The 15442-nt window shown below is 49.4% G+C and overlaps 1 non-coding gene across 1 annotated transcript; it reads right to left on the bottom strand.

Moving 5' to 3' along the window:
- Positions 1-97: 97 nt before the first annotated feature.
- On the bottom strand, positions 98-216 carry LOC119295737. The gene has a single exon (XR_005144196.1). It is a non-coding gene; the product is annotated as a 5S ribosomal RNA (ribosomal RNA).
- Between the last annotated feature and the right edge of the window lie 15226 nt (positions 217-15442).

Here is a 15442-nt window from a genome sequence, read left to right as displayed (position 1 = left end):
TAAAACTTACCGCAAACATGCAAAATAATAAAACGTGGTAAATATATGTCGCGGCCGTGAGTTTTCTTTTGCACGCCGTGCAATTTTTTTTAAAAAGGGAATGTAACACGAGGACTTCCCAGGAGGTCATCCATCCTAGTACTACTCTCGCCCAAGCACGCTTAACTTCGGAGTTCTGATGGGATCCGGTGCTTTAGTGCTGGTATGATCGCATCCGACATGTTACCCCCGTCTTCGTCCCTTATGCTTGCCCCTCCCAGCTCCACTACAAAGACGATTGTACTTTGCTTTGCCCGCTGCTACACGCGCGAATAATGACCAACGAGCTAAAACTTACCGCAATATACATGGACCAAACCTTAACTCCTACCATCTTTGCCACTATTCCACCGTTACAATCCTTGCCAATTAGTATATATAAAATATAAAAAGGGCACATGAAAATATATTACTTACTTTACGAGTTTTCCACACATATTTCTTTTGCAGTATTACTGTCTTTGCCACTTTTTCACCATTCCCACGTATTAAAATATGGTACTTACTCCACCACCTTTTTACTATTCCGGCCATTGCCACTTTTCCATGACTGGCTAATACCAACTATGACTTAATCTGCCAATTCTCTATGCTTACCACTTTCCCACCCTTGCTAGTTCATGTATATTCCACCTCTTATCACTATTACAACCATTGCCACTTTCCCACCTATCCCAAATTTCCACCATTGGCAAACGTTGGCTACTACGTACTCGACTTATTTCTCCCTTTTAGGTCGCTTGCCACTATACCAAGGCATTCTTACTCTGCAACTCTGCCCCTCTTAGCACACTTACCATTTTACCCCTGGTGGCACATACTATCTATGACACTATACTACTTACTCTGACACTTCTTCGCGCTTACTACTTTCCCACACTTGCCAATTTACCCCTAGTTACTTCGCCACTTCACCATGCTTACCACTTTCCCATGGTTACTATGCTTACCACTCTCCCATGCTTACTAGCACAATATATTACCTGCCTGTTAATGGCATGTTTGCATATAGCCCATTTACAACATGCTAAATCACGGCCTCTTATGACATTTTTGAAATCACCCCAACAATGTCATTTGGGCCGTCTAATATAATTCTAGCCCATTGTAAGTTTTGGCCCATGTATGACCCTTGATGTCTTTCGTCCCATATGTGTCCCTTTCTAACTCTGGGCCATTTAATGGCCCGAGGTGAAACTGGCCCATAATGAAAACAACTTACACGCGCTGTTCCAGCAATACGTGGTGCCATTTGCTTTGTCGATCACGTAGATGATGCCATTGTGTTCAATAGCATCACAGAAGTGTGTATCAACTTTGACTCTAGCTAAAAAATGCACCGGCGTAAAGATATGCGAGTCTGCGGTCGAACAAGGCAATTAGCTTGAACTCTGCGTAATCCTCATGTCGTGTGGGCACTTGGCAGATTATAATCTTCTGCAAAATAAGGTCCGTCCAACTGACGTGGTAATCTAGATAACTTGGACCGCGATGGTATAACCCTATATAATCCGACGGAGGAAGGATAATCTCATGGGAGGTCTGGAAGTTCATGAGCACCAACTTTTTCCCGTTTTCTCTAACGGCAACCATCCAGTGGGACTTCATGCCGACCCAGTACATACCTGCCACGAAGTTTCAGGCGATGGTGATCAGATCGAAGTCCAGTGAAATGATGTATGGCGACCCACTACATACATGCAAAGAAGTTTCGGCTAATGGAGGTCAGATTGAAGTCGAGGGGCATCACGTACGCCTCCGTATCATGGTGAGAAAATCTCGCAAGACCAGATAGCAGCTGTCGGTGTCAAAACCGGCGGATCTCGGGTAGGGGGTCCCGAACTGTGTGTCTAAGGCGGATGGTAACATGAGGCAGGGGACACGGTGTTTACCCAGGTTCGGGCCCTCTTGATGGGGGTAATACCCTACGTCCTGCTTGATTGTTCTTGATGATATGAGTATTACAAGAGTTGATCTACCACGAGATCGTACAGGCTAAAACCCTAGAAGCTAGCCTATGGTATGATTGTTGTTGTCCTATGGACTAAACCCTCCGGTTTATATAGACACCGGAGGGGGCTAGGGTTACACAAAGTCGGTTACAAGGGAGGAGATCTACATATCCATATTGCCAAGCTTGCCTTCCACGCCAAGGAAAGTCCCATCCGGACACGGGATGAAGTCTTCAATCTTGTATCTTCATAGTCCAACAGTCCGGACAAAGGATATAGTCCGGCTGCCCGGAGACCCCCTAATCCAGGACTCCCTCAGTAGCCCCTGAACCAGGCTTCAATGACGATGAGTCTGGCGCGCAGTTTTGTCTTCGGCATTGCAAGGCGGATTCCTCCTCCGAATACTCCATGGAAGATTTTGAACACAAGGATAGTGTCCGACTCCGCAAAATAAGTTCCACATACCACCGTAGAGAGAATAATATTTCCACAAATCTAAACTGCTGACACGTTTTGACAGCATGACATCATGTCATGGCTCGGTCATTATTCGAACCGTTTTTCTCAACCAGCGCTGCACATATCGCGAGGCAGTTTTCCTGACATGTCTCATCAAAGCAGAGATCGTGTCCCCTTTATTACGGGATTCTCATCAATACAGACGTGGGTAACCCAATCGTGCCTGTTGGTATGACTCCTCAATTTTAGGCAAGTCCCAAACGACCACGAGGAGGACGCTTGATATTCACCTTCTTTATAAAGAGTCCAAGGTCTGTCCTTTTTTCCCCTCGTGCTCAATCGAATCCTTCCACTGCCTCCAGTTCCAACACCCAAGGCTCAGGTCATGCGCTTCGGACCTTCAACCATGTCCGGATCCAACCTCCAAGGTCGGTGGATGCCTTCCTCTGTCATAGAGGAGGACATCAAGAAGCTGAGAGAGGCCAGGTATCTGACCACTGAAATCTCACATAGGCTGCCTGCCCGAGGGCAGGTCATCCCCACTCCCGAACCCAACAAGAGTGTTCTATTCATCTCTCACTTCCTCCGAGGGCTAGGCCTTGCTCCGGATCCCTTTGTTAGGGGGCTCATGTTCTATTATGGACTGGATTTCCATGATCTGGCCCCGGATTCCCTCCTTCACATCTCGTCGTTCTTCGTTGTGTGTGAGGCCTTCCTTCGCATTACCCCACACTTTGGCCTGTGGCTCAAGACTTTCAATGTGAAGCCGAAGATGATCGAGGGGCGTCACGCAGAGTGCGGAGGTACCGCAATAAGCAAAAGTGCTGATGTTCCATGGTTAGAGGGCTCCTTCCCAGAGGTGTCCAGTTTATGGCAACGGGAGTGGTTTTATATCACAACTCCCCGAAGTACCAAGTGGGTAGCCGCCCCTGCCTTCCGCTCGGGCCCTCCACCACAACTAACGTCATGGATCAACAAGGGGCTGAACTAGGGGCCAGTAAATAATGTGCCGATATTGCAGAGTCGCATCCGAGATCTCCTTGAGAGAGATGTCAGCTTGGTCATGGTAATGCAAGTCATGCTAGTTCGTCGAATCCAGCCTTGCAAACGTCGACCCCTCCGTATGTGGGAATTCAACCCGGAAGGACCACGAACTATTCAACACTTCCTCGGCATGACGCTCGAAGAGATGTACAAATTGTTCTTCGGACCCCAAATAGAGTGTCCGGACACCTCCGAGGATGCGGGTCTGAGCTGTAATCGCCCCGATACCCAAGTAAGTAATCCCATGGCCGAACACGCTGTCTTTCTATTTATCATAACATCATTATGAAAAGTCTCTCTTTGACCAGGACTGGATAACAAAGGCGAAGATGATCAGGTGTTCGGCCCCCCTTCCCGAAGGCTTGGCCAATCCAATACTAGACAGAATGCTTGAGCCGGCGCCTTGTCAGGCGCCCTCAGGGGAAGATGAAGGGGGGGGGGGGATAAAGAGGCTGAAAGTAGGCCTCACTCATCATTCATCCGAACCGGGGGAATTAGCACCTCCGCGAAGGAGGACAACCAGGGAGAAGAATCTGAAATCCCCTCTCCCCAAGGAAGGAAGAGGACCACCTCTGAAGAGCCGAAAACGAAGGTTTCCAAACGGGGGAAGAAATCTTCACCAGAGGGTCCTGCCTCGGAGGGTATCCTTGCCGCACAGTGTCCGCAAGGGGGTTAGCCCTCTACCGAGCTGTAAGTGAGAAAGTACTTAATAGTAAAAATATCTTACATTACTTCTGAAGATAATAACCGAAGCATATATCTTGCAGTTCGGATCGTAGCCCTTCTAGATAGAGTTTGTCTTCGGGGGATCTTCTTCCGGAGATGATGGAGAGCGAAAAACCTCCCCCTATCACTCCGCCTCATGAGGCGGGCGACCCTGAAGTGTCCTCGCAGAGGGTTTCTCCTGATCTGCCAAGGCCAGAGGGTAATCCTTTGGCCACCCGAAGTCCTCATTATTCGGCTCCTAAAGAGAGCAACAGAAAGAGTCCGGAACCGTACAGTGTGCGGTCGGACGCACTAAAGGATCTTCTGGAGCAAGCGTCCATCTCAGAAGCGCATCGTACGTTAATGGGTATGGTGATTGAAAGGATTTCATCTGCTGAAAGCGGGTTGCATGAAGCTTTTATGAGTCTGCTAAAAGACTTTGACGTACGTGAAATAGTGTATGTTTTTGACAGTACCGCACACGTTCGGTGTGCCCTATGCAGATAGTAGCCCCTGAGACTCTGGTTGCCGTTGAAAACGGCAGCAAACAGAGGATCATATTCCTAGGTAATAACCAGACTGCCTTTATGTGCAGGTGGCTGAAGGTCCGGTGGCTAGCCGGACTGATGAGTTTGCCAAGCTAAATCGGCAGCTTGATGTGGCACATGCCGACATCGTTCTTGTCAACAAGCCGCTTGACGAGGCACATGGTAAGTGATTTCTTTGGTGATAAACAAATAGTAAGAGGAGCATTATGCCAGTATCTTTAATATGTTGTGACTGCAGATGGAGCTGCCACCGTGGAGACCCTTTGGGCGGAACTTGCCCGAGCCAAGGGACAAGCAAGGAATAGAGATGCAGCCGCTCTAAAGGCGGTCGAAGAGTTGAGGGCCGAACAGGCCGTGCATTGCCAGAGCAAGGAAAGAATAGCCAAGATGGCCTTTGAGTTGAAAGAAGCCGCTGACCGTTACGAGCTTCTTGAAAAAGAAAGCCGAGCGAAGGCGACGGACCTGGAGAAGGCCATGGTAGCAGCCAAGGCAGTCCGCTCCAAAATCAGAGCGACGAAGGAGGAGCTGCGTCAAGCTGCAGATATCACGGCTGGGAAGCCCTTTTTGTTGCGGACTAAGTTCGGAGATCCGAAGTATGATCCTCTTGATCAACTATGGAGTTCTGTAGACGCATACGTGGATTTGGCAGCAAGTGCTGCTGATGCGGCCGAGTTCTTCAAGGATCAAAAATATCGTGAAGTGGGAAAGCTGTTCTGGTCACAGTTCCATGCTCCAGTGCGTCCGCTGCTGCTGAATGAGCGAATGGCCGAGTGGGCCGAGCTCCATAGGTTGTCCAGACTTGCCATGAGGTTTGTTGTGGATCATCTGTGGCCAGAAGGGCCAAGGCCGAATAGTTACTTTAGTTTGGTGCAACAATTCCTTGGTGTTGTGCCTCACATCGACGCTATGAAGAGGTCGGTGTGTATAGAGGGTGCGTGGATGGCACTTGCCCGTGTCAAGACATACTGGGAAGATATGGAGGCCACCTCTATTGCAACACAGGCCGAGTGGCTGCCGAGCACTACTTTGAAGAGGTCCTTGAAGGCGCTTGTTCGATAGAGGCACAATGCTCGAAGAATATTATGTTCTACTGACATGTATTCCCATTGTAAAAACAATATTTTATTGAATTATGAAGGCTGCGTTTATACTTTTGCCTGAAAGTATTATGATGCCTCCTGTGCGGCCGTTTATGTATATATGTATATAACCTGAAACTTTGCAGTCGTCGACTTCAGCCCCCACGCATATAATGCGGGGGTGTTCGCAAAAAACGCGTATTCACACTTGATTCAACGTCTTGGTCCGTTAAGGAGGTGGTAGCACAGCGAACGAGGCAATCAGACTATATTGCTTTAACACTTTCACTTAGCCATAGGAGTTTGACTACGGGACTACTAGATAGCCCCTGGTACCTCCGCGCTCATCCGAATACGGGGCGCGTACGTACATGACCGAGAAACGACCCTTCTTTAATGCGGAGGAATCCCGAAGATTCTGCTAAGTCATCGAGTGGTTGACCAGTCTCACGCAGTATCATGACAGTCAGTTTTCGGCTTTCTCTACTGAGGTGCTCATCTGGATGAACCAGGGCACAATCACAGTAGTTCTCCCAGTAGCCGATATAGCGGAACGTAAGGTACCAAAACATGGGAGTCGGGAAAACCCAACATTTGACCAAAGACATGATTTGGAGCCGATGCATATAAGGCCAAACTCGCGACGCCGAATACTCCCTAAAGTATTCGGTCTTTATAACATATGTCGGGCTGAACAATGCCCTTAATAATAAACCCCGAGTGTCCAGGTACGTGCAATATCCTGACGTGGCCACATGCCAAGAACGTCAGTATCCTTCTCGGTTGTATTGAGTATCCGAAGGATGTGAACAACAAAAGACAGTAAAAAAAGGTTTACGCGGTGTCTTAATCCGAAAAGAAACCTTTGAGCGGGTCCCTGCTGCACATCTGCACCCGTGTCTCCATTGTGCTGTGTCCTGGACGGGTGTAGCACGATTGTCATCTGTAAAAGAGATGAACTTAGGTGAAAGTTGTCATGCAAGAAAATTGGTTATTATCAATAAACCATTAAAATTCAAGATAAGTCAAGCTGAGCCGAGCTAGCCCTGATTACACGCGGGAAGCCCCTTGTGCCGTTTATGAGGGTTTAACCATCAAACCAATCTTATGTATTTGTAGTGATGCACCGGACTCGTCTAACCGTGTCCGTGCTCTTGACGACCTGTCATTTGTTCTGGTTGGTGAGGCCGTCTAGTGCTCGGCTGTTAAAGCCGCCGCACATTCTTCCGCCCGTAGAGAACGCTTGGTATTTCCACTAACTGTGATGGTGCCACATGGACCGGGCATCTTAAGCTTGAGAGAAGCGTAATGCCGTACTGCATTAAAACGAGCGAAAGCCGCTCTTGCGAGTAGTGCTTGATAGCCACTTCGGAATGGAGCGATGTAGAAAGTTAACTTTTCGCTTCGGAAGTTGCCGGAAGAACTGAATACAACTTCTAGTAATAGAGAGCCTGTACAGCGGGCCTCTTGGCCTAGTATTACTCCCTTGAAGGTAGTATTTCTGCGGCTGATTTTTGTTGGGTCTATCCCCATTTTGCGGACTGTGTCCTGATATATCAGATTTAGACCACTGTAGCCGTCCATAAGGACTCGTGCGAGGTGGTATCCATTTATTATTGGGTCTAACACCAAGGTGGCCAATCCTTCATGCCGGAGGCTTGTCGCGTGATCCCTGCGATCAAAGGTGATCGGGAAGGCCAACCAGGGTTCAAATTTAGGGGTGACGGGCTCTATGGCGTGTGTGTTTCGGAGTGCATGTTTGCTTCTCCTCTTCGTCACATGGATCATGTTTACCGTTTTAACCTATGGTGGGAATTTTTTCTGTCCTCCAGTGCTTTGCTGGCGAGGTTCGTCCTCGTCTTCGCTTGGTGTCTCCCCCCTTGTGTTTGGCATTTAGCTTACCGGCCTGCTTGAAGACCCAACATTCTCTGTGGGTGTAATTTGCAGGTTTATCGGGGGTGCCATCAATCTGACATAGTTTGTCGAGAATCCTGTTTAGGCCAGACGGTCCATCTCTGCTGTCTTTGGAAGGCTTTTTCCGCTGACCTGGTCGAGAGCCCCTGAATCCGGCGTTTACCGCCGTATTATCCGGGCTATCTTCTTTACTTCGACGCTTGTTTTTATTGCGTCATGGTTTTCCATTGCCATCCCTGACTTCGGATGTGCTTGGGTCGCTGGTGCTACTGTGGGATAACCATCTATCTTCGCCCACGCAAAAGCGGGTCATGAGGCTTGTCAGGGCTGCCATTGTTCTCGGTTTTTCTTGGCCGAGGTGTCTGGCGAGCCATTCGTCTCGGATGCTGTGTTTGAAAGCTGCTAAGGCTTCGGCGTCCGGACAATCGACGATTTGGTTCTTCTTAGTGAGAAACCTGTTCCAAAGCTTTCGGGCTGACTCTCCGGGCTGTTGAATTATATGACTTAAATCGTCTGCATCCGGAGGTCGGACATAGGTCCCTTGAAAATTAGCCCGAAAAGCGTCCTCGAGCTCCTCCCAACTTGCAATTGAGTTTTCGGGGAGGCTTTTCATCCAGTGCCGCGCTGGTCCTTTAAGCTTGAGGGGCAAGTACTTGATGGCATGGAGATCATCTCCGCGAGCCATATGGATATGGAGGATAAAATCCTCAATCCAGACCCCAGGGTCTGTGGTCCCATCATACGCCTCTATGTTCACTGGTTTGAATCCTTCTGGGAATGTATGGTCAAGCACCTCATCGGTGAAACATAGGGGGTGTGCGGCACCCCTGTATTTGGGTGTATCATGGTGTTCGGACGGTTGTAGTATTTGGTTTTGATTTGTCACGGAGCACGCTTCCTACATCCATAGATGGATCTGGTCATACTGGATTTTTGGCGCAAGTCCTCACGTAGATCGTGTGTCGACTTATGTCCGACTTTGGTAGCCGCTCTATCACGGTCACAAGGTGGTTGATCCGGCCTATTGGTCGTGTTATTTTTTGGCTGTATGGGCTCTAAGGCCTCGTCGTCGAATTCGGTTAATAGCTTGTGCTCTGGATAGCTCTTTGTGTGGTAACTTCCACCATACTTTCATTCGTTTTCGATCACTTTGTTCCACCTGCTGTTGAGCGTGTTTTGTGTGGCCTTAAGCCTTTGCTTCTGCTTCTTCAGACTCCTTGCTGTGGCAATGAGCCTTCTGCGGAGGCTCTCTTGCTCCAAGTGCTTTTCCGGGATGATGTGTGCATCTTCGTCCGGACTGTTTTCCTCCCCAGAGGGGGTTCGATTAGGTTTATCCTCGGCGTCGCCGTGTTCGGACGTCGGATCCGTACTATGTTCGCCATTTGCAGCTTCATCGTGCTCTGCCACCGGGGCAATGTGGTCGTCATTTTTGCCGAGGCGGGATTTGGAGCGGTGCCTACGCCAACGCTTTGTTTGCTTCTTGGAGGGGTCATCCTCCGCTGTCTCCTCCCGTTCCTCGTCATCGTTTTCTTTGGGTGTGTCCACCATGTATATGTCATGTGATGAAGTGGCTGTCCAGTGCCCCGTGGGCACTAGTTCCTGTTCCTCTCCTGCATCGTCGTCCATGCCGTCGATGTCTGCGAAGTCGAAATTGAGCATGTCGGTTAAATCGTCGACAGAGGCTACTAAGTGGGTGGTGGGTGGGCAGCGAATTTCTTCGTCGTCCGCATCCCATTCTAGCCGGACATAGTTCGGCCAAGGTTCTCCTGACAAGGAGAGAGACCTTAATGAATTTAGCACATCGCCAAAAGGCGAGCGCTGAAAGATATCCGCGGAGGTGAATTCCATGGTCGGTGCCCAATCGGATTCGATAGGCACGGATGCAGGCGGCTCGGAGTCCGTGGCCGGAGATGAATCCCGTAGTTCGACGACACGGCTCTCGTGAGGGGTGAAGTCAGTATCCGGCTCCATCGCCACTGAGAGTGCGGCCTCCATGGCGGGGTCTATCCCTCCGTCCTCGGATGGCACAATTTTCTCCGGATTGAAGGCCGGAGTAGTTGCAGATGCGATCTCCCGAACATTGTCCGGCGGCAGAGTTACGTCATGCTCGCCGTGATTGTGCGGCGCACCTGACGTGGGCTCGAATCCGTCGAAGATCAAGTCTCCGCGGATGTCGGCATTGTAGTTTAGGTTTCCGAACCTGACCTGATGGCCAGGGGCGTAGCTCTCGATCTGCTCGAGATGGCCAAGCAAATTGGCCCGTAGTGCGAAGCCACCGAATACGAAGATCTGTCTGGGGAGGAAAACCTCACCCTGGACCATATCGTTACCGATGATCGAAGGGGCCATCGAGCCTTACGGTGACGGCACAATGGAACTCTCAATGAAAGCACCAATGTCGGTGTCAAAACCGGCGGATCTCGGGTAGGGGGTCCCGAACTATGCGTCTAAGGTGGATGGTAACAAGAGGCAGGGGACATGGTGTTTACCCAGATTCGGGCCCTCTTGATGGAGGTAATACCCTACGTCCTGCTTGATTGTTCTTGATGATATGAGTATTACAAGAGTTGATCTATGACGAGATCGTAGAGGCTAAAACCCTAGAAGCTAGCCTATGGTATGATTGTTGTTGTCCTACGGACTAAACCCTCCGATTTATATAGACACCGGAGGGGGCTAGGGTTACACAAAGTCGGTTACAAGGGAGGAGATCTACATATCCGTATTGCCAAGCTTGCCATCCACACCAAGGAAAGTCCCATCCGGACACGGGACGAAGTCTTCAATCTTGTATCTTCATAGTCCAATAGTCCGGCCAAAGGATATAGTCCGGCTGTCCGGAGACCCCCTAATCCAGGACTCCCTCAGCAGCAAACAGGGTGTATTGAAAAGCTTAGGCCTTGCTTCAATGATGGCCGTGTGCATGTCCCTCGAGCATGCAACCAGTCGTACAACGCTCAACATATCCATACACGAACAACAAAGGTCGAGGATGTCACTAGGGAGATTGCTCCAATCATAACTCACGTGGATGCTGCGCGGTTCGCATTCGGCCATGGTGGAGTTTGGAAGGTGGGGTTTTTGGGGCTTGATTTATGGGGGACAAGGCTCTCGGTGCTGGAGCGGCTAGCGAGGGAATAGTGGTACTGGGGGAGGCAAGCGAGGCGAGGGTACGCGGGGGCACACTGAGATGATGAAGTGTAACGCCCCGTGACCGATGTGCCAGGTGTCGTGCAATTATTCGATGTTGTTGCGTTGTCATTGCTTGCATGTCATGCATTGCATATCATGTCATCATGTGCATTTCATTTGCATACATGTTCATCTCTTGCATTCGAGCATTTTCCCCGTTGTCCGTTTTGCATTCCGGCGCTTCGTTCTCCTCCGGTGGTCATTTCTAGCTTTCGTTCGTGTGTGGGGATTAAACATTTCCAGATTGGACCTAGACTTGCCAAGAGGCCTTGGTTTACTACCGGTAGACCGCCTGTCAAGTTTCGTATCATTTGGACTTCGTTTGATACTCCAACGGTTAACCGAGGGACCGAAAGGCCTCGTGTGTGTTGCAGCCCAACACCCCTCCAATTTGGCCCAAAACCCCCCTAACTCTGCTCCATCATCTAGAGCGTTCGATCACGATCGCGTGGCCGAAAACCGCACCTCATTTGGACGCTCCTAGCTCCCTCTACCTATAAATATGTGCACCCCGTAAAATTTCGCGGTCTAACCCTAGCCTTCCCCTACCTCGCGCACCGGACACTTCTCCCCCGCAGCCCGGACATGTCCAACCGCGCCTCCGACGAATCTGCCGCCGCCATGTGTTGCCCGCGCCTCCCTCTCTCTCCTCAGCCCCGCCGCCGACCCGCCGGGGCCCGGATCGGGCCCGCGGGGCCCATCTCCTCGCGCCGCCGCCCGGGAGACACGCCGCCACCCGTCGCCCGGCTGCCCGACGCCGCCCGCCTCCACCGCCGCCAGGCAATGCCGCCACGCCGCCCTAGCTCCGGCCGCTGAACCTCGCCGCACCCCAGGCCTCGCCCCAGAATCCGCGCTCCGACGCCGCCCTGTTCGCCGGCGCGACCTGCGCCGCCCCGAACCTCGCCGGCCCGGATGCGCGCCCCACCCCTCTCCGGCCATCTTCTTCCACTCCGGCCGCCGTCCCCGTCGTCTCCGGCGAGATCCGCCGTCCTCGTCATCCGCGCCAACCGGGACCAGATCCATCACTCCCTACATCCAAACACAACCTCGCGCCACGCGGATCCCTCCGTCCCAGGATATCCTCGTCCCGTTGACTTTTTGCACAGGGTATAAAATTTCACTAAGTCCCCGGATTTCCTAATCCATGTGCCCATTTTCATCTTGCTTTATCTCCGTATCCGTAGCTCATATTCATGCATATAGCATATCAAAATGTTCACCTCAGAGAGTACATCATTTCATTCCATTGCATCATTTTCATTTGAGTTCATCTTGATGCCCGAAATGCTGTTAGAAGAGGGCTACTTGAGTTAATTGCCAGATCTGCTACTCCATTTAGCTTTTTGTCATTTTTGCCATGTTTAAGGTGTGAATGCTATGCCCTGATGCTCTACATGTGTTTAGTTAAGGGTTTTGTCATCTTTCCAGAGGTGCAACCCATGTATTTTTGTGATGTGTGTGGTGACTAGTGCAAGCTTGCAAAGTGGTGCTCTTGCTAATTCTGTTTTCAGGGACTTAGCAATTTCACTAAGTCCTGGAGCTGTTTATCTCATGATGCCATATGTTCATGTTGTTTCCTAGTGATCCGTGCCTCATTTGGGGATGATCAATAAGGATGTTTTGTTAATATGGTAGTGCTCTATCCATCCATGTCTTTGTTTGCAATTATTGAGCACCCTAGCTTGATTCAATCGAGCTCTACTTTTGCTACTTTGTGAATCTGGGCAGATTGTCAACTTGTTTGCAATTTTGCCGATGATGTTGTAGTTGATCCGTGCATGCTATGCTATTGTTCTTGCCATGTCTAGCTTGCATTTTGTGCCTTATTGATGGATGTATGCTTATCTTGCCATGACTTTCTCCATAGTGAGTGCATCGAGCTCGTAAACATGCCTACTTGAGTTATATTTCAGCTTGCTCCAGTTTTCACTAAGTATGAAAACTGATTATGTTTTTGCTATGTTCACATGCTTGCAATTGTATTTTTCCGATCCCTTTTGGCTCAAGGTCACTAGGGGACTTTTGTTAAGCTCTTTGAGTAGCTCCATGCCATGTTTTACTTTGCCATGATCAGGTCCTATAGCATGTAGTTTTGTTGATCCGAAGTGGGCTACCTGATCTGAAATTCCAGACAAGTGTTAATTTCACTAAGTCTGAGATCTGTTTACCATATGCAGTTTTGCCATGCTTGTTTTAACCTGTTAATGGATGAATTGGCCGTAGCTCAGTGCTAGACTTTTGTTAAGCATCTTGTGTGCATCCCTTCCATGTATTTTGTTGTCATGTTTGGGTGTTGTAGCATGTTCATCTCATTGCATTTAGATGGCTACTTGCTGTAAATCGCAGACCGGTGTCATTTTTGAATCGCTTGCCATTTCCAAACCGTAACTCCGATTCCGGTGTTCTTTATATCGTTTTCAAGCGATTTCATCTCATCTTTCCAGTGGCACACTTGGATTTCCAACTTGAGTCTAGGTTCATGCATTTCCTGTCATATCTTGTATTTTGCATCCCGCATCGCATTCCGCATAGCATATCATTATTGCATCATATTGCTTGGTCTTGCACGTGGTTGATTGTATCATTGTTGCTTGTTTGTCTTGTTTGGGTAGAGTCGGGAGACGATTTCGCTAACGAGGAGCCCGTTGAGTATGCTTTCGAGGATCCAGTCAACTCTGACAACTGTGCAGGCAAGATGATCATACCCTCGAAATCACTACTATCTTTGCTATGCTAGTTTGCTCGCTCTTTTGCTATGCCATTGCTATGATGCCTACCACTTGCTTGCAAGCCTCCCAAATTGCCATGTCAAACCTCTAAGCCACCATGTCCTAGCAAACCGTTGATTGGCTATGTTACCGCTTTGCTCAGCCCCTCTTATAGCATTGCTAGTTGCAGGTGAAGATTGAAGGCCGTTCCTTGTTGGAACATTTATTTACTTGTTGGGATATCACAATATATCTTATTTAATTAATGCATCTATATACTTGGTAAAGGGTGGAAGGCTCGGCCTTATGCCTGGTGTTTTGTTCCACTCTTGCCGCCCTAGTTTCCGTCGTATAGGTGTTATGTTCCCGGATTTTGCGTTCCTTACGCGGTTGGGCTATTATGGGAACCCCTTGACAGCTCGCCTTGAGTAAAACTCCTCCAGCAATGCCCAACATTGGTTTTACCATTTGCCACCTAGCCTTTTCTTTTCCCTTGCGAGTCGCGCTCCTGAGGGTCATTATTATTTTACCCCCCGGGCCAGTGCTCCTCTGAGTGTTGGTCCAACCTGTCAGCTGCCGGTGACCACCAGGGGCAACTCTGGGCTGGCCTACCCATACCTAGGACAATCTGAGTGTGCCCTGAGAAAGAGATATGTGCAGCTCCTATCAGGATTTGTCGGCACATTCGGGTGGTGTTGCTGGTTTAGTTTTACCCTATCGAAATGTCTTATAGAACCGGGATACCGAGTCTGATCGGAAGGTCTCGGGAGGAGGTCTATTCCTTCGTTGACCGTGAGAGCTTGTGATGGGCTAAGTTGGGACACCCCTGCAGGGATTTGAACTTTCGAAAGCCATGCCCGTGGTTATGGGCAGATGGGAATTTGTTAACGTCCGGTTGTAGAAAACCTGAATTTGATCTTAATTAAAATGAGTCAACTGCGTGCGTAACCGTGATGGTCTCTTTCCGGCGGAGTCCGGGAGGTGAACACGGTGTTGGAGTTATGCTTGACGTAGGTTGTTTTAGGATCACTTCTTGATCATACTTTTATCGACCATGCTATGCCGTCTCTTCTCGCTCTCATTTGCGTATGTTAGCCACCATATATGCTAGTCGCTTGCTGCAGCTCCACCTCATACCTTTACCTTACCCATAAGCTTAAATAGTCTTGATCGCGAGGGTGCGAGATTGCTGAGTCCCCGTGGCTCACGGATACTTCCAAAACTAGCTTGCAGGTGCCGATGAGACCGTGCAGGTGACGCAACCAAGCTCAGGAGGAGCTCGATGAAGATCTTGTCCTTTGTGTTGTTTCGTTATAGTTGATCAGTAGTGGAGCCCAGTTGGGGTAGATCGGGGACCGTGTCGCATTTGGGGTTTCTTCTTTTATTTTGGCTCCGTAGTCGGGCCCTGCTTGTACTTGGATGATGTAATGCTTTATTCATGTAATTGTGTGAAGTGGCGATTGTACGCCAACTATGTATCTTTTCCCTTATGTATTACATGGGTTGTGTGAAGATTACCTCACTTGCGACATTGCTTTCAATGCGGTTATGCCTCTAAGTCGTGCTTCGACACGTGGGAGATATAGCCGCATCGAGGGCGTTACAAGTTGGTGTCAGAGCCTTCCCCGACCTTAGGAGCCCCATTGCTTGATCGTTTTTAGCGGCCGAGTTGTGTCTAGAAAAATGTTTTGAGTCTTTTAGGAATTGTATATCGGAGAGATTAGGAATTCTTTTTTACTTCCCAGTCGCCTCATTGCTCTGGTAAGGCATCCTGACGTAGAGTTTTGACTCTTCTCTTCTCA

The sequence above is a fragment of the Triticum dicoccoides genome, chromosome 1A, assembly GCF_002162155.2.
Source record: "Triticum dicoccoides isolate Atlit2015 ecotype Zavitan chromosome 1A, WEW_v2.0, whole genome shotgun sequence".
NCBI lineage: Eukaryota > Viridiplantae > Streptophyta > Magnoliopsida > Poales > Poaceae > Triticum > Triticum dicoccoides.
Note: the sequence above shows the minus strand (reverse complement) of the source record. Positions and strands in the feature narration are given on the sequence as shown.